This window comes from Triticum dicoccoides, chromosome 6B (assembly GCF_002162155.2).
Source record: "Triticum dicoccoides isolate Atlit2015 ecotype Zavitan chromosome 6B, WEW_v2.0, whole genome shotgun sequence".
NCBI classification, from domain to species: Eukaryota; Viridiplantae; Streptophyta; class Magnoliopsida; order Poales; family Poaceae; genus Triticum; species Triticum dicoccoides.
The window spans coordinates 22,352,396-22,372,331 of record NC_041391.1 but is presented as its reverse complement, the minus strand read 5'-3'; the positions used below and the strand labels follow the sequence as shown (position 1 = coordinate 22,372,331).

General features: G+C 45.5%; 2 pseudogenes; one reads left to right on the top strand and one right to left on the bottom strand.

Annotated features, from left to right (window-relative positions):
* Positions 1-2,149: 2,149 nt before the first annotated feature.
* LOC119320588 lies at positions 2,150-8,248 on the bottom strand (annotated as a pseudogene).
* A 6,524-nt stretch (positions 8,249-14,772) lies between these two features.
* The window catches only part of LOC119323817, a 17,828-nt pseudogene continuing 12,664 nt past the window's right edge, over positions 14,773-19,936 (top strand).

Below are 19,936 nucleotides of genomic sequence, written 5' to 3'. Positions count from 1 at the left end.
CCAGGTTTTGTATTGGGCATTGTGACCCGTCCGGCGGTAAACCGCTCGGACAATTCTTTTTATCCAGACAGCAGGATTGCATGAAATTATCAAGATATATAATCAAGCATAGCACATATCATGGCGGATCAAACAAAGTCATGTATCAGCGCCGCAGATCAAAGTATTTGAACTAGCCTATTACAAGGCGCTTTGAGGCCCAAAATGTTGATTGTTCTTACACAGAACAAAGTCTGAAAATAACCCGATTGCCGGATTAAGATTCATTGCCAGGATGACGTGCAGTTGATGGATCTTCTGGCGTCGGTTCACCCTCCTCCTCCTCCCCACCTAGTGGTTGGAAGTCAACGGTGGTCCAGTCAATCCGGGTTAAAGCCTGAAATACAGCTTCTTCACTTATTAGATTGGACGGTTCAACATCAGGGGCGTAAGTGTGCTTACGGATTGGCGGGATAAGGTTCTGTGCTTCTGTCACAGTCATGTCAACCCGCTGGTTCCTTTCATCGTAAAAGGACCGATGAATAGTCAAGTTAGCCTCTTCAGCCAGTTGGCTTGATAGCGGACGCATCTCCTTTGTCAGGGCTTTGAGGGCTTCATTGTCAAATGCTGACCCATCTGCTTGTTCGTCCGGAAAGCCCTTGGCAATATCAACTGGATCCAAGTCAGATATCCATACTTTGGCCCGAGTCAGTGCCAGTAAAGCGCCAGCCCTGGCAGCAGATCGCTTCACCTTTTCTATCTGTGTCGGCGTCATGGATAATCTTGCTAGTGTGTCCTTGATCAATGTTGGTGCCGGTTTGTTGTATGAGACTGGACAGATAACCCGTTGGGCACCGGTATACAGTTGCTCTATCAAGGTATATGCTGCCTTCAGTTTCATCCGCATGTCAGAGCCCAGATGAGCAATACGGCTCCCTATAACGGTTCAAGATTTTCATGTTAAACCGGCAATTTCAAAGATGGCCATTTAAGAAGTTTAGACAAGGATATTTACCAAATATTGCAGAGGTCATGAAATTTACTTGGCGCTTCAACCCAATTAGTTCATCCGCCACCGGTTTAAGAGCCGATTCGGCGTCTTCAGCCCGCTTCAACAAAGCAGTCTTTTCAGTTTCCCAGATGGCACGATCACTCTTGAACCCTTCTTTCAATTGTTCCATGGCTGTCAAAGCGGTTTTAAGTTCATCTTTGGACTTGGAAGTCTCTTCTTGTTGAGACTTGATGTTTTCTTGAAGATCGGCGATTTGAGAATCTTTGATATTTTTATCGGTCTGCAAAATACAGATGATGAAGCTGTTAAAGTCCCAAGCACATAACAAGTTATACACTTGGCACTTGGGGGCTAATGTAGATTGCTTCTTAAAACGAAGATTTTAAAGTCCCAAGGCTCAATTCAAGTATTAAGCTTGGCACTTGGGGGCTAATGCACAATTGATCAGTTAAAGGAGCAGGAAATTAGTACGGACAGAAAGTCCCGGTTTATCTTCAAGAGACAAACCGACCCTTGGGGGCTAGTCAGTTGAAGTATTCTATATCTCAAAGTCTCGGTTTATCTTCAAGAGATAACCCGGCCCTTGGGGGCTACAATGGAAGAGATATACAGAATAAAGCAAATTTCAAAGCGTTCTTGAAGATTACCTCATAACGTTCCTTCATCAAGTTCACCAAACCGGCTTCAAAGTCACGGCTGGTGTAAAGGCGGTTTAAAAATCCGGAATGAAGTTCCTCGGCACTAAGGTTAATGAAGTTGGATAAATCAGTCTTTCCTTTCCCCTTGCCCATAGCAGCGAATTCCTCCTTGGCAGTATGTTTTGACAAGACAACCGGATTACCAGTGCTAGTGTGACCCGTACCAGTAATAATAACATCATCATCATCACCTTTTGGTGGACTTGGCGGATTGACAGTATCCCTGGCTGGACTTGGCGGATTAGCAGCTGGGCTCGGCGGATCAGCAGCCGGGCTCGGAGGAGTAGCATGAGGGCTTGATGGATCAATGTGAGTGGCCGGGTTAGCTTCCAGCGGATTAGCTTCAGTGTTCTCACGTGTGGGGCGGAATCATCCATGACATCAGTATTTCTACCGGTGCCCTCAGGAGCCCTCTCCGGTTCAACTTCACCAATGAGGGTACTAGTTTTAGCCTTCTTGCTCAGTCGGGCTTTGGCACTGCGATATCAAAACAAAGATTAGCACGGTAAACCGAAATATGAAAGAAAAAGATGAAGGGCAGTATACTTACCTAGGGACGGTTTTAAGGGGAGGCAGCTGAGTGGTTGATGAACCGCCAGACGAATTGGAAGAATCCTGATAATTTGGATCGGACGGATTAAGTGGGTATCGGAAGCAACCCGTCAAAGGATAAATTTTTTTGGGAGAACAAGGAACCTCTGGGCGACGCTTCCGGGTTGGTGTATCCGGTAAACCGGAAGAAGTGACTTGCTGACCGCTGTGCCGGGTGGTGCGACGTCCTTCAGGTTGCTGTGTCTTCAAAGAAAATTTTGGATCCAAATAAGCAAGAGGGTGAGAGTATTTTACTTTCCGAACTGCACGGCGAAATCTTTGAACCGGCACAAGATCTGAATCGGAGGAAAGAGAGATTACCTCTACATGGTCCGCACGGCTGGCCTCCGCATCATCCTGGGAATAGTCATTGTCAATAAGGTGTATGAAAAAGGAACCAAGGGAGTCAAGTTCTAGCTCTTGATCCGATTCGTCAATATCTTCTAGCGGATCAGAAGACTCGGCAGTTTTCTTCTTGGCTGTTCTCTTTGTAACCTTGCTCTTCGCACGAGGAGCCCTAGCTAGTTTATCTTGAGTTTTCCTCTTCCAGAAGGAGCTGTTGGCCTGTGAAATTAAACAAAGGAATATTAGAACATGGTTAAAGTGGAGGCGGATCAAAAAATCACAAGATTACAATTTTTACCGCTGGCGATTTGTTGGAGGTATAAAGAGGGAGCAGCCCAGTTTGGTTGCATGCGGCGATCGGTTCGTCAAGCATCTTCTTCACACTTTCAGCGACTTCATCGTCGGTCATTTCTATTTCATTAAACCGTTGAGGGTCCTTGGCGTCGCCGGCATATTCATGCATTAATCCGGAGCAGCGACTTAAGGGCAGCATATGCCACGAAACCCAACAGCAAACGAGATCAACATCAGTCAAACCGTTGGCTAAGAGAGCCCGGAGCTTGGCGAGTTGAGGTGCATAAGTTTGTCGTTCTTCAGCAGTTAATCGTTGAGGTAACGGGTGGCCATTGCTAAGCCGGTGTGGGCGGTAACCCGGCAAAGGATTTTCTCCAGCAGGGGCAGTGTTCTGGCAGTAAAACCAAGTTTGGTTCCAGTCTTTGGGATGGCTGTGGTGTTTTGCATGAGGGAAATCAACTTCTTTCCTCTTCTGGATTGATTGCCCACCAAGTTCCGTGTTAGGACCATCAGAAAACTCAGTTCGGCGGTCTAGATGGAAATAGTCCGGAAGAGCTCAACTGATGGTTCCTCTTGAAGGTAAACTTCACAGAATACTTGAAAATTGCATATGTTGGATACAGAATTCGGTCCAATATCCTGTGGATGGAGTTGAAACCTAGCAAGGACATCCCGGAAATTTTTTGATCCGGGAGGGCTGAACCCCCGGTCTAGGTGCTGCATAAAAACAATCACTTCTCCATCTTGAGGCTCAGGAGGGCGCTCAGGGCCAGGAACTCGCCAATGAAGGACATTTTTTGAAGCTAGAGCGCCAGTTACAACATATCCATTGATTTGTGTTTCCGTGATCCGGGACGGAACCCAGTTGCAAGCGAAGAATTGCTTAGTCATCTTAGAAAGCAAACTGAAAAGGAAAAATGAATGTCGGTTTACGATTGATGGTTGAGGTGTGCTAATCAGTGTTAAACCAGGGAATTTGGCCAAGGCATATATGTGAGTTAAACCGAAAATTACTATTCAAGTCAAGATGGCAGTTTAAGTGAGGGCTAATGGTATATGGCGGATTATCAACTACTAAAAGTTAAACCGCCCTTAAATAGAATAGGCAGAGCTGAAAGGCTACTAAGTGTTGACAGAAACAGGTTTCACAAAATGACAGTATAATTTTGGATCTACCGTGGTTCAATAAGAAAATTATTCTGAGCCCTAAAATGGCGACGACAGAACACCATAAGTCTAGATGGGATCTATCAAGGCAGGAGGAGATACTACGACGAGGTAAACTAAAGTTACAACTTTGGCTGCAGGAGGAAGATGACAAGTTCATCTAGATTCAACAGTAAGCAAGAAGCAGTGAACAAAGATAAACACTGACGAACACGGATGAACGCAGAAAACCCTAATACAGATCTAGGGTTGAAGGGAGGAGGCTTACTAGATGCGCAGGAATAGCGGAGAAGAGCCGCATGTTTCTAGTACGATCAGGTTGATGCAGTGGCCTAGTCGGCGCAGGTTCAAGGATCAACGACGACGGCGGCGGCGCTCAAGTTCTTCAGGTCGCCAGGAGGAAGACGAGAAGCAAGGGGGGAAAGTGGAAAGACCCCCCGGCCCTATTTATAAAGCCCAGAAGATAAAACGGCAGGCCGAAAATCAAGGGGCCTGAAGCGGCGAAAGAGGATGCAGCTGTCGCCTCGATCTTCGGGAGCAATAAATAAAGGGAATCTTTTTAATCTTTTTATACAAAGATGACGTCATGAAAATCCGCTGTTGTATCCAGAGGATGACGTCACGGCGGTTTAACAAAAGTTTACAGGAGAAGACATCACGGCGGTTTACGAGAAATATAAGAAGATGTTCACAGAATTTTTCTAAGTATTGGAGATTGACATGAACTGGTTCAAATCAACCTGGGGCCTAATGTTAGGGATATAACTACTAAGGGTAAACCGCCCAGGAGGGGCTGGTTGACCCTCAACTACATTGAAGCCCGTAAAGATCCAGAAGATGGCGCTTTACTGATGAAGCTCAGAGGCCCAGAGCCCAAAGGCGGATTAGGGCCCATGGTAGTAAACCGCTATGATTGTATAACTTGCATTGTAAGTTAGGAAAGGGGAGACCGAGTCGGACACTTGTATGAGCCGGCCTCGGGACTCTGTAGACCGGCCGGGCGTTAACCTATGTATATAAAGGGACGACCCGGCGGCGGTTCAAGGGAAAGAAAACAACAACTCGAGACCCAGGCAAAGCGTATTTGCTCCCTGATCATCGAAACCTAATCAATTCAATCACAACTAGATGTAGGCTATTACCTTCATCGAAGGGGCCGAACTAGTATAAAAACCCTCGTGTCCCTTGTCCGGTTTAACCCCTTCAAGCTAACCTGTCGCGATGGCTCCACGACTAAGTTCTTTCATGAGGACATCTGACGTGTTAATTCCACGACACTACCCAAAAACCTAATCACCCCTCTCTCGTCAACGCGGCGGAGATGCGTTCTGTTGATCCGACGTCTCAGATCGTGACCCTACCTGTCAAAGACTCCCCGTTCCTGACCGGCAAAGAAGCGCATAGGAGTGAGCTCGGCTCGGCTCTGAATAAATTGACTCTCTCATTGTTTGTCGCTATTGTCCTTTTTTCAGGCTTCAGTTCAGTTAGCAGAGCACCAAAGAAGCAGGCTCTAATTATATATATATCATCATATACATCTCTCTTACCCTCAAATTTCGCGTGAGCAGAGGAACAATGAGATCGTTGTACCCTTGTTTGTTGCTGCTCTCCTTTTTTAGCTTCACTTAGCAGCGCAACAACCAAACCAGCATTTCTCTCAAAAAAAAAAAACAACCAAACCAGCATCATTAAAAAATAACTAAACTCGAGAACTGCATTCGATTCGAAGGTTCAGTCCAATTCAGTTTTACGGGTAGGTGGTTAATGACCAGACTCCACATTCAAACCGAGCAAGCACACAAGTGCAGCTGGAGCCAAAAATAATGAATGTCTATTCGATCAAAGAAAAAAAACGCAAAGTCACGGGAGAAATACTTGCGAAAGTGAATTCAGCATGGGAGAAGAGGCAATGACTAGTTATTCTTCCATCGCGCGCGGGATCTACTACAGTAGTATCAGAGGAACAATTACAAAAGCAACTACACACACCAATCTCTGGTCTCCGATGGAATCTATATATGCGTATATACATATAAACAAAGTTTACTAAACGATATTCACTCTGACATGATTCATATGCTCCGCTACCTGACTCCGCACCAATTCCTTCACACTTTCTATCAGATGCCTATCCAACCGAATTTCCTTGAGGCTTGTGAGGGCTGGCAGCCCGGAGAATGCATCCAGCTTGTAGCACCAATCAACTTGTAGCAGCTGGAGCTTAGGCATTGCGTCTTTTTCAAACAGCGCCGACTGGAGGTTGCCTAACCAAAACAACTCCAGCACCATGAGACTCGGGAAAGATGAGATATGGAAATGGAGTTGTGTCCCATCGAACGAATCTGTCCTCAAACGTAGAACTGCAAGATTTGGTAGTAACCCAAGGGCTTGTATGGCACCATCAACTTGCTCCAATCTGCTGAACCTTAGCACCAACTTGGAGAGATTCTGAAGCTTATGGATCCATTCTGTTACATAGACTAGCTTACCATGCAGAGCGAGGCTCTCCAGGCTGCTTGGTGGCAGCAAGCCTTCACCCAAACAGCCATCTAACACATTCCTCTCTTCGTATGGGTAACCCATTTCAACTGATAAAGATTGAAGTTGATTATGACCAGCAATGGCAGACCATAACTCATTCATGGTTCTATAGCTCAGACCACCCACCCTAAGCTTACGTAGCTGAGTAAGTTTTCCAAACTCTTTTAAAGTGACATTTCCATTTCTCCTGGAAACATCAACAACACCTAGTGTGTGAAGGGCCTTCAATTTACCAATCCCTTCAGGAAGAATAATGCCATCTAGGTTCCTCTTCTTGAAGCGGTATAGATTAAATATATCATACCGGCTCAAACCGGCATCTAAAACTTGTGGTCTCAAGAAAACATGACCTCTACACAACAAATCGCTGCATACTCCACTTGTGGAAATATGATCAATGTAACATTGATACTTATTAACTATGTCATCCTCTCCCCTAACATGCAAACGGTCCAAACAATCATCTGCATGAAGGTGTTGTAGCTTCTGAAAATTGGTGATTATTGTTGGCAACTCAGATATGCGTGTACCTCTAACATCCAGTGTTTTGAGCTGCCTCAAATTCCGGAAAGAATTAGGCAGGCAGAAAATGTTGCAACATCCTCAAAGATAAAGGTACTTGAGGTGACGGAGCTGCCCGATTTGATCAAGATGATGATCTCTTAACCCCATTGTGTCTTCTAAATCAAGCACTCGCACAAACCTCATATTTTTGGAGATGAAAAATGATCTCCACTCTCCAAACACGGTCAATGACCGTACGTGTGACAAGTCTAGCATGCTCTCCAACACATCTTTGTCCCTTTTCCAGTTGCTGCCTATGACAAGATGGCATATTGCACCTCGTGTCTCGCTCAAACAACATCTTCCTCCAGTGCGAAAACAAGGTTTTCCTCTCTAGCCTTTGAGATACATATTTCACGGATCATATCATGAAGTTGGCAAGAACTGATTTTCTGTTTGTATTGGTCTATCCCTTCCCCTGGCAGGATCATACTCCTATCCAAAAGCTCATCAAAGTACCTCCGACAAAGTTCAGCTGCAGTGATGCCAATCATATCCCTTGAGTAACCCTCTGCAATCCACCGCCTCATCAAGTGACGCCACCTAATTCGGTGGTCTTCTGGAAATATGGACAGGTAGAAGAAAGCATACTTGAGATGGTATGATAGACCATCGTAGCTCCTCATAAGACTAGACTTTATTGTCATAAGTTCAGGATTTATCTCCAGTTCAGAGCTAATAGAGTCATTTATTTTCCTCCACTCAATCGCAGTTTTTGGCTTGGTGGCAAGGAATCTGCCGATGGTTGTTACTACAAGGGGAAGTCCGCCTCATTTTCGCAGGGTAACTCTTTGTTCCTCGAATTCTCTATAGGAACCCTGATGTATCCCCCCTTAATTATGGGATCATCTCCCTAATTCCAAAAATCCAAGGAGCTTCGAATATTAGACAGTTTCGGTTGATCACGGTTCTCGACGTGATCTTTTGGGTACTGGCTAAGGGGTATGCCACTAGAGCGGTCTTTATTGCTCCTAGGATTCATCATTCGAACCAGTCGACCTTCACCAAAGGCCGTTATATTCTGGATGGGATCCTTGTTCTCCACGAGGTTCTCCATGAAGTCAAACGTAAACACCTACGAGCGGTCTTCTTCAAGATTGACTTCCATAAAGCTTACGACTCAGTGCATTGGTCCTTCCTTCGGGAAGTGATGCTGAAACGCAGCTTTGACCCACATTGGGTTGCCCGCGTGATGCAGCTAGTCACAAGTGGGCGCGTATCAATATCAATGGGGAGGTCGGCCCGTATTTCCCCATGGGCCAGGGAGTACGACATGGGCTAAGTCCCTCCACATGAATGTGTATGAACCGTTGATTTGTACTACATCCAATTATTGTGAGTGTTCCCTCGTGAAGGGAGCAAGAAGAAAACCCTAGCCACTCCACCCCTTGCTAGTGGTGGCTGCCATTTGTGAGAGTGAGAGCACACAAGAGAAAATACAACCCGTGAGAGGGAGGAGGAAGAAGAAGAAGCAGAAGTTTTGTCCAGATTTGCTACACTTGACTAGACAGTGTTCAAGCTAGTGATTGGACGCTCAATCGTGCTTGGATTGACCCCAAACTTGGTGACCTCGTTCCTTACTTTGAGTACTTTGATATGGTTAGCTAGTTTGAGAATTGGGTCAGTGGAGCATCAGATTTGAGAGTGGTTTTGTCAGCTTTGACTACTGCAGTTTCAGGACACAATAGTTTTGGGAGACAAACAGTTTGGCTAGGCAAACGATGTCTGATAGAGCTGAAATTTTGAGGAATCTCAAGGACTCGTGTGTCTACTTGTCTGCCAAATTTGGTGTTGTTTGGTTTAGCGGTTTAAGAGCAGTTTGCGAAACACTGAAGGGTGCAGAAGCTGTGTAAACTCTGCTTTGCTGAAATCTTGCCTCTTTTGGCTGTTGTTGTTGTTGTCGGTTGGCAACTTGAAGAGCATTGATGGGGAACGTCGCATGCAATTTAAAAACAAATTCCTACGCTCACGCAAGATCTATCTACGATATGCATCGCAACAAAGGGGGATAGTGTGTCTACGTTCCCTCGTAGACCGTAAGCGAAAGCATTTCACAACGCGGTTGATGTAATCGAACTTTCTTCGCGCTCCAACCGATCAAGTACCGAACGTATGGCACCTCCGCGTTCAGCGCACGTTCAGCTCGGTGACGTCCTCGCCTTCCCGATACAGCAAGACGACGAGGTAGTAGATGAGTTCTGACAGTACGACGGCGTGGTGTCGGTGATGGTGAAGTGATCTCTGCAGGGCTTCACATAAGCACTACAAAGTTATGACAGTGGGAGTAAATAGTGGAGGGGGACACCGCACACGGCTAGGCACTTATCTGGTGTGTGTTTAGCCCCCTCACCATGTATATATAGGTGTGGGGTGGGGGGGGAGGCAGCCATGGGGCACCCCAAGTAGGCCGAATCCTACTTGGGGTCCTCCCCAATTCGGCCTCCCCCTTCCATAAATGCCCGAGGGGGAAGGAAAGAGGAGGGGGAGAAAGGGAAGGGGGAGGCCGAATCCCCCGTTTCCTTTCCCTCCCCCATTTCCTTCTCCTCTCGGCTCGGCCAATATGGGGGGTTGCACCAGCCCCTGGTTGCTTGTGTATTTCCCCTCTTGGCCCAAAAGGCCCATATCTTTTGACGGGGTGCCCGGAACCCATTCCAGTGACCCGATATGTATCCGGTACCCTCCGGAACACTTCCGGTGTCCGAATATCATCGTCCTATATATCAATCTTTATGTCTCAACCATTTTGAGACTCCTTGTCATGTCTGTGATCTCATCCGGGACTCCGAACAACATTCGGTCACCAAATCACATAGCTCATATAAGACTATATCATCAACGAACGTTAAGTGTACGGACCCTATGGGTTCGAGAACTATGTAGACATGACCGAGACACCTCTCCGGTCAATAACCAATAGCGGAACCTAGATGCTCATATTGGCTCCCACATATTCTATGAAGATCTTTATCGGTCAAACCGTTATGGCAACATACGTAATTCCCTTTGTCCATCGGTATGTTACTTTGCCCGAGATTCGATCATCGGTATCTTTATACCTAGTTCAATCTCATTACAGGCAAGTCTCTTTACTCGTTCCGTAATACCTCATCTTGCAACTAACTCATTAGTCACTTTGCTTGCAAGGCTTCTTATGATGCGCATTACCGAGAGGGCCTAGGGATACTCGGAGTGACAAATCCTAATCTCGATCTATGACAACTCAACAAGCACCTTTGAAGATACCTGTAGAGCATTTTTATGATCACCCAGTTACGTTGTGATGTTTGATAGCACACAAGGTATTCCTCCGGTATCCGGGAGTTGCATAATCTCATAGTCGAAGGAATATGTACTTGACATGAAGAAAGCAATAGCAATAAACTCAATAAACTGAACGATCAAGGAATATGTATTTATGATCAGGACGCGCCTGGGCCCCCAGGCGCGCCCGCCTCCCGCACCCCTTCTTCGCCCTATAAAAACCCAAATATTCCAAAACCCTTCGGGGTAAATCTAGATCAGAAGTTCCGCCGTCGCAAGGTCTCAGTATCCGCAGAAACCAATCTAGACCCCGTTCCGACACCCTGCCGGAGGGGGGAATCATCTCCGATGGCCATCTTCATCATCCCGGGGGCCACGACGATGAGGAGGGAGTAGTCCACCCTCGGGGCTGAGGGTTTGTACCAGTAGCTATGTGTTTGATCTCTCTCTCTCTCTCTCGTGATCTATATCATGGGATTTGTTAATATAGTCGGATCATATGATGTTTCTTCCCTCTATACTCTTGTTATGATGAATTGAATCTTTACCCTTCAAAGTTTTGTCTTGTCGGATTGAATATTCAGCGATGAGAACACATGATATATGTCTTGCAACATGAATACTTAAGGTGACAATGAGGTATCTTATTGATTCACTTGATATGTGTTACGGCATTCAACTCGCGTATTCCTGTGGTGATATTGGGGTAATCTATGCATAGGGGGTGATGCACGTTTTTCTCCGACGGAAACTCTGGGGTCTCTTTATAGTTCTTTGTGTGGATTGAGTATTATGAATATGAATTTGCTTTGGTGTTATTCTAGTACAAACTTTAGGATAGATCAAACGGAAAAAATAGGGTTGTGTTATTTTAGTACGAACTCTTGAATAGATCGAACGGAAAGAATAGCTTTGAGGTGGTTTCATGACCTACAAACAATTCCTATCTTTTTTCTCCGCTAATAGGAACTCGGGAGTGATTCTTTATTTCACTTCGAGGGATAATCATATGATCCAACTATGTTAGCATTGTTGAGAGGTTACACTAGCAAAAATACGGACCCTAGGCCTCATTTTTAAGCATTGCAACACCGTTTTTGTGCCCGTTTACTATTTGCTACGTTGCTGTTTTTATTTATTCAGATTATAAAATATATTTCTACCATCCATATTACACTTTTATCACCATCTCTTCACCGAACTAGTGCACCTATACAATTTGCCATTGTATTGGGTGTGTTGGGGATACAAGAGATTTTTTGTATTTGGTTGCAAGGTCGTTTGAGAGAGACCATCTTCATCCTACACCTCTCACGGATTGATAAACCTTAGGTCATCCACTTGAGGGGAAATTGCTACTGTCCTACAAAACTCTGCGCTTGAAGGCCCAACACGTTTCTACAAGAATAAAGTTGCGTAGTAGACATCAGAGGCTTACCAGGGACGCAGTATTTTGTCTATGCATCCACACATGTATCAAGTTTCCGGTTAATACAATTCTAGCATGAATAATAAACATTTATCATGAAATAAAGAAATATAAAATAACAACTTCATTATTGCCTCTAGGGCATATTTCCTTCAAGCGTGTTATAAATCTCTCTAGAGGTTCTAAAGAAGACTTTGTACTCATCATTCTCATAGTGAAGTTGTGTGGACCGTTGATACATCTCCATCATATCTACTAGGGCAAATTCTTTTGCCCTTGTTTTGGACTCTAATTTGCATGATTTGAATGGAACTAACCCGGACTGACACTGTTTTCAGCAGAATTGTCATGGTGTTATTTGCAGAAATAAAAGTTCTTGGAATGACCTGAAACTTCACGAACATTATTTTTGGAATAAATAAAAATATTAGCGAAAGAATTAACCAGAGGGGACCCACACCCTGTCCACAAAGTTGGAGGGCGCGCCCACCCCCCCGGGCCGTGCCCTCTGGTCTTGTGGGTCCCATGAAGCTCCACCGATCTCAACTCCAACTCCATATATTCATGTTGGGGGAGAAAAAAATAAGAGAGAAGGATTCATCACGTTTCACGATACGGAGCCGCCGCCATCTCCTGTTCTTCATCGGGAGGGCAGATCTGGAGTCCGTTCGGGGCTCCAGAGAGGGGAAATCGTCGCTGTCGTCATCATTAACCATCCTCCATCGCTAATTTCATGATGCTCACCGCTGTGCGTGTGTAATCCCACCGTAGTCTTTCAGGTGTGGTTGAATTGACAACTTAGCTGCTAATAGTTGAGAATATTCTTTTGCTCCCCTTGCGTCGAATCAATAAATTTGGGTTGAATACTCTACCCTCGAAGACTGTTGTGATCCCCTATACTTGTGGTTATCAAGACTTTTTCCTGGTGCCATTGCCGGGGAGCATAGCTCTATTCTCTAAGTCACTTGAGATTTATTCTGTTGATCACTATGAGGAATTTGAAAAATCAAAGAACCAAGATTTTTTTCCTCTACTACGAGGGGAGGTACGGAATTGCCATCTAGCTCTGCACTTGACACCTTCTGTTTTGAGGAACTTGTGACACCTACACCTGCTATTGATTCTGATATGTCGCATATGTTATTGATGATGCCACTTCTACTATGTATGATGCTTATGAGGATACTACTTCTTTGCTTGATAATACTGTGCCACTAGATAAATTTCTTGACGAACGACTTGCTAGGGTGGGCATCTAGACGAAGTCATCGAAGAGCCCTTGCTCACGCAAGAACACTTCGCACCTCCACCTGTTGGGCTGCACCTTGCGGGTGGGGCCAAAATTGCTTGATTGAGACAAAGGATTTTTTGTTTGACCCACAACCTAGCGGGACACGTGTCCTGACATAATTGGACAGAAAATTTGAACAAGACCAAAATGAAATTCCGTCTCATTAGACACTCACTTACTTTGTCTATCTATTGCATTGGTTCAGTTATCTCCATGGGTAGGAGCCCCGTGAATGTAGCACTTTTCTCTCTTTCAACAACAGAAGACATCAGTTCGAAAGAAAAAAAAGACTTTGATTTATTCCAGTACAATTTAAGACGGTAAAGCAGGTCTGGCTGTCTCTACTATCTACACAGCTGGAACCATGCCGCATTTCTGTCTTGGCACTAATGCTAAAGATGTAGTGATCTAAACACTTTTATATTTCTTTACGGAGGAAGTACGTAACGGACCGGTTGCTCGATCGTTCGAAGAGGAGCGAAAAAGATCCTGGCTGCATGCCTGCTGTTATAAATGGCAGTGCTGGTTGCATGCATGCCGTTGGGTTGGCTATGGACCTGTGGTCGATCTGCTGACTGCTGAAGGGTGCTTGCAGCGTGTTTGGTTCCAGCGCCATTTGGCAGCTGGAAGATGTTACCAGTTGATTAGTTCCGGTTGCCAGCAATCGAGGCTGCCGTGCTGCCAGGGCAATGGAAAATAATGCATGCGTTCGTTCCAATAAAAAAAAGTCGATTGTTTGGCAGTACACTCTTCGTTCCATATTACTCGTCGCTGATTTAGTATGGAGTATAAGAAAGCTACCACTTTTTGTCCTGATCTTCACTTGGAGATAAAGACTCCAGACTCAACCAAGTCAGTCGAGGGCCCAAGGCGGCAGGGGAGTTTTGAATGGTACTATCTAGCATTATACTACAGAAATATCCAAAGCTGTTCAATGGTAGAGAATACACGGACTTGTTCTTGCCACATGTATTACATCATAAATGCCAACCTTGTGGCACAACATGTGGTAGGGGATATTGAACAGTTCAAAGGCGTTCCCTGCCTTACATAACCAAGTTAAAAAAAATCACTATCTGATTTCTAATCACCGTCAACAAAAGAAAAACACGGAAAAAAAGACTAATAAGGGCTCTACTGTAACACACTGCGCATCCAGACATAGCTCCAGTGAGCTCGAGCTCACATACTCTATGTCATTCCAACGCAAAGGGCTATGTGTGTAGGCTGCAAAATTTTCAATCCATAATCGCAGCTTTTGGTGTAGGCTTCAAACTTTTCAACCATGACCTGAAGATTGACGCATCCATAAGGGGCAGTCGAGAAATAAAGGGCCGCTGTCCAAGGACAATCGAGAGGCAGTGAAGGGAGAGGGGCTTTTGTGGAGCTCCTAGCTCCCAGTGAGCGTGTACCACTCGCTAGTCTGCATTTTTGTGGTGGCATGCTAGTGGTCTTTCTTTTTTCTACACAAGGGCCATGGAACGTGTAATTCCATTAAAATTGTGGAGGACGATAGTCTAACTCCGTTAGCAGACTGATATTGGACGGACAGGTATATACGCAAGAGAGCCACCGTAGCAAGACACCCCTTATACACCATTTTCCCTCCAATACTATGATGAAGATGAGGTTCCTCTACTTGCTCGCGCTGCTGTTGCTACAAACGGCAACGGTGCGAGTATCCACTGGCGTGCAAGGAAGCCAAGCAGGGAACAGGAGTAGTCTTCCTTCCCTTGCCGGCTGCCAGAGGCGCTGTGGCAACCTGAGTTTTGAGTATCCATTCGGCATAGGGGCGGGCTGCTTCCGGTCGCCGCGGCAAGACCTTGAGCTCATCTGCAACAACAACCACGGTGCCTCGCAGCCCCCCGGACTCTTCCTTCATGACGGCATCACCGAGGTCGTCGATGATATCACCAACAATGGTGACGATGACATACAAGTAATTGAGGTATCGTTTTCCAATTCTGTCTCTGTGAGATCTGAGGTCGATGCATACAGCATGCCCTGGAATCCTAGGAGATCTACCAGTGCCTATTCTTTCGAACTAAACTTAACTGGTTGCGACTTCGACATCTATGTGCTCGAGCAATACACGAACCAGACAGCGGCCCAGTGCACTACTAGATGCCCTGACGAAGACATCACTGGTAGGGTGGCTAGGCAGGATTGCAACGGTATAGGATGTTGCACTGCCCTCGGTAGGTCCGTGTTTGCTACCGGCGGCTTCGAGATCAAGTTTGTCGGCCTCAAGACTGAAAAGCTCAAGTTTGAGGCGCACAGTAACCGAAGCTCCATATGGGATACAATTGATGTGACCATTGGTTCATCTATTTTCTGGGCTATCGTCGTTGACAAACCTGGCCACTTGCAAAACAGGACAGATTATGCATGTCTCAGCAACCATAGTAGCAGTCAGCAATTGAAATCATCTAACGTCACTTATTATTGTGAGTGCGACAGTGGTTACGGAGGCAATCCATACATAAGCGATGGCTGCTCGAGCGACAAAGGTATTTAATCTGAGACTAAAAAAAGCCTAGTTTTTTCTCACGGTGTGTATTTATTTTCTTACAGTATTTATATACAGTCATATGCAGTGTGTATTTCTGTCTTCTTCTTCTTCTTTTTCGAAAAAACTTCCGATCAATTTATCAACTGTCAAGGTAGTACAAAGAACAATCGAAGTAAAATTTACACCCATATCTATAGACCACCAAGCGACGATTACAATCACTGGAGCAAGTCGAAGGCGCGCCACCCGTCATCGTCCCTCCCTCGTTGAAACCGGGTAAACATTGTTGTAGTAGACAGTCGGAAAGTCGTCGTCTACATGCTTGCATATATTGGCTTCACAAAAAAAATTAATGTCATAAAAAGCAGGTCCTCTCCTCTTTGGAGCTAAGGCTGGACGTACTGAGCGGGCTTTTTGGCCAGCTCGGTCTTGGCCCGCTCAGCCCTGGCTCGCTAGAGAAATTGGACGGTCCGGTCTGCCAAATTCGGACCGAAAAAATGTCGGTCCATTCTGGTCTTTAACCGGTCCGTTCGAGCGGACCGAGAAAACACAGCGACAGCCACCGCTGTTCCTGTCTTCGCGGCCACGGCAGCCCTCGGGTAACCATCGTGTCTTCAAGATTGCCCTCTCCTTCCATTTTTCACCTCCCCGTGTTGTCCTAGCATTTTGCCGCCGCTCGCCGTCGCTGTCGTGTGTGCACCGCAGCCGCTCTTGAGTTCTCGACCATGGCATCGGTATTTGTTGCCATGGCCGTGCTTTTTGCGGTGGAGACCAAGTGCGATGGCACAACACCATCGGATCATGGGAGAAATGCTCTACCTTCGTTTTTGTATCACTGAGCCGGCATATCATCTTGAGATTTATGAAGTCATCGTAGGCGTCTCGTCGTCGACAGGACGGGAACGTCACCTCCCACTGAATGCGCATCGCCGGAAATTTTGAAATAAATTCAGGAATAAATGCGAGCACCAGAATTTGAATCCTAGTGGGCTGGGATGCCACAGTCCCTTTAACCATCCAACGACAGGTTGGTTTCGCATCATGGCGTCATTTGATGACCTTCTCCACGTCTGATTTGATCCACTAATCAGGGCAAGGCCTGTACAGAGAAAATCGTGGGCTCATACACGCCCTACGTTACATGCATGCAATAGAAAAACTGCTAAGGAAGTACATCGTGTGCAGGTTCACGGCTATATCGAAAATCAATCAAACGACAGCCGCGCCACCCAGTGCACTTCCACTGCATGTCGCCCACCTCGCCGTAGTACTGCACACGTCGCCCACCTCGCCGTTGCACCCATGAAAGTCGCCGCCGGTGGTTGTTGGCCGGTCAGCTCGGTCCTGTCCGGTCACCGAAAACATGACCGCGCGGTTGGTCGGTCCGGTCCTGTCCGGACCGCTGGCGGCCGGTCAAAACGCTGGCTTATTTGGGGCAGCCAAGGGCCATATCTTAGTGTTGTTTCTAGCATGATGAGTTCATCGATACGGTTTCCCCAATGCATGGTATCTAAAAGTGTTGTATCTTTAGGCTCTTCTATATCACAAGTTGTAGGATCATTCTACCATTTATGTGGTGCCACCTGGGATTTTGCCTGGTGCCTTATGGCAAGAGTTGTATGGATGATAAGATACAAATATAGTATCCCATCTTATTTACAAAGGTTTTTTTTGGAAATGGAGGCATATCCCGGCCTCTGCATCATGATGATGCATACGGCCCTTTTATTAAAAATCCAAAAAGTACCGTCATAAAGGTCTTACAGCTCGCAAACGGAGCAAAACAAAGTAAATAAAATGGAAAATTACAAGCGGACAAAGACAACCGATAAGGTAATAATAAGGATAAGCTCTCTAGACTCCTATCATGTTATGCGTACGCCATCCGAACCGGTTGAATATAACCCGAGCCACCATCTCCCATTGGTTTCACCCAGTAACCAAAGGTTCCCTGGGGTCCATAGGAGTGAGTAAGGACCACGTACGGATCCAAACTGTAGCTCTGAAGATAACCTGCAAAAAAGTTAAGTTGTGTTGTTTGTTAAAAATTATATCATTTCTGCAGTTCCATATAGCCCATAATAGCGCACATATTCCAATATGAATACGAGCTGCCGTGATCTGTTCAACCCCAGCTAACCACGTCCCAAACAAAGACACAATATCTATTGGAGAAATAAATGTTGTATTGTTTCATCCTGAGCACAAAAACAACACCGCGAATTGCCTACCCATCGCCTCTTAAGTAGGTTATCCATTGTGAGTATTACTTGCTTGTGGACAAACCACATAAAAATTTTAAACCGCAAAGGAACCTTAACCTTCCATATATGTAGTGACCTTGAGAGGGGGTCAGAATTAATCAGATCCGTATAAAAGATTTCACCGTAAATATCCCATTTTTAGTTAACTTCCATTGTGTTGAGTCCGGCAGGTCGGAGAATCGAACTTCAATCAATCTTCGAACCAAGTGCATCCAGGTTGTCCATCTCTCACCCACTAACGTACGTCTGAACTGGATGTTCAAGGGAATAGTTTGAAGGACGGTACCTACGTAATTCTCCTTACGTTGCACAATATTGTAGAGGGTAGGATATTGTAAGGCGAGGGGCATCTCTCCTAACCACGTATCCTCCCAAAATCTTGTTGACATCCCGTTGCCAACCAAGAATTTGACCCTATGAAAGAATATGCCCTTCGTTCTCATAAGTCCCTTCCAGAACGGCGAATCAGTCGGTCTGATGGTAGCCTGGGCTAGCGTTTTCGAGTGCAAATACTTATTGCGCGGGATATGAGACCACATGCCCTCCGGCTCTGTCTCTAACATGTACAACCATTTGCTCATAAGGCATTTATTCTTAATTTCCAAGTTCTCAATACCGAGTCCCCCTTGGTCTTTAGGTTGACAAAGGATATCCCATCGCGCAAGATGGTATTTCCTCTTGGCCTCATCAAACTGCCAAAAGAAACGAGATCTAAAGAAATCAAGTCGCTTTCGGACCCCTTTCGGAATTTCGAAGAATGAAAGTAGAAACATTCGCATGCTAGTCAATACTGAGTTAATCAGAACTAGCCGACCTCCATATGACATCAGCTTGCCCTTCCAGCAGCTGAGTGTTTTTCCAATTTGTTCTTCAATAAATTTCCATTCTTTATTGGGTAGTTTACGGTGATGAATCGGAATACCTAAGTAACTGAATGGTAAAGCACCTAATTCGCATCCAAACAATTGTCTGTAGGTATGTTCCTCGTCTTTGGCCTTCCCAAAAAGAGGTTCAGCTGAATTCTGGCCATAACCCGGTGCTTTATTCGGCTTCATTTGGGTTATGGCCAGATGAACCTCTTTTTCAGTAAACGGTGCAGAGAGAACATCGTTCTCTGCTGCTTGTAATTGAGGTATATCATCAATCACAGACTCATCAAGAGACACCGTGGATGTATTCGGGGGTCCAAAAAGGTTTTTATAATAGTTGGAAATATACGCTTTCAAATTTTCATGCCCCACTATTGTCCCCTTGTCCTGTTCAAGTTGTATGATCTTCTTCTTCCTATGTTTACCATTTGCAACCATATGAAAGAACTGTGTGTTGTCTTCCCCTTGGACAACCTTAAGCGTTTTCGCATGCAACGCCCACTTGAGCTCCTCGTCTCTCAGGATAGCACGTAGGCCTTGCTCAGCCTCGGACTTGGTTCGATGCTCATTAAAAGAAAGGAGAGTGGTTTCAACCTTTACATCTAGTGCCTCAATGAGTTGAGTAAGACGCTCTTTTTCCTGCTTATAAATTCCACTCTCATTTCTGGCCCAACCTCTCAGAAATTGTCGGAGGTGTCTAATTTTATTCTGCCATCTCTCGACATGTGTCCTTCCCGTAACCGGCTTAGCCCATTCGCGTGCAATCATCTCCATAAATCCTTCTCGCTCAAACCATCCTTGCTCGAAGGAGAAGATATTTTTATTTGCCACATGGGTAGCCTCGCCCGAATCTAAAAGGAGTGGTGTATGATCCGAGATCGCTCTCTGCATTGCATGGACCGACACCAATGGATATTTTTGTTCCCACTCCACACTAGCAAGTACCCTATCCAGCTTTTCATAAGTCGGAACAGGTAACGAGTTGGCCCATGTAAACTGTCTACCGATGAGCTCAATTTCTCCCAAATTGAGGCTCTCGATAATCATGTTAAACATCATAGACCTTCGTCCATCGAAATTGTCATTATTCTTTTCTTCTCTCCTCCTAATGATATTAAA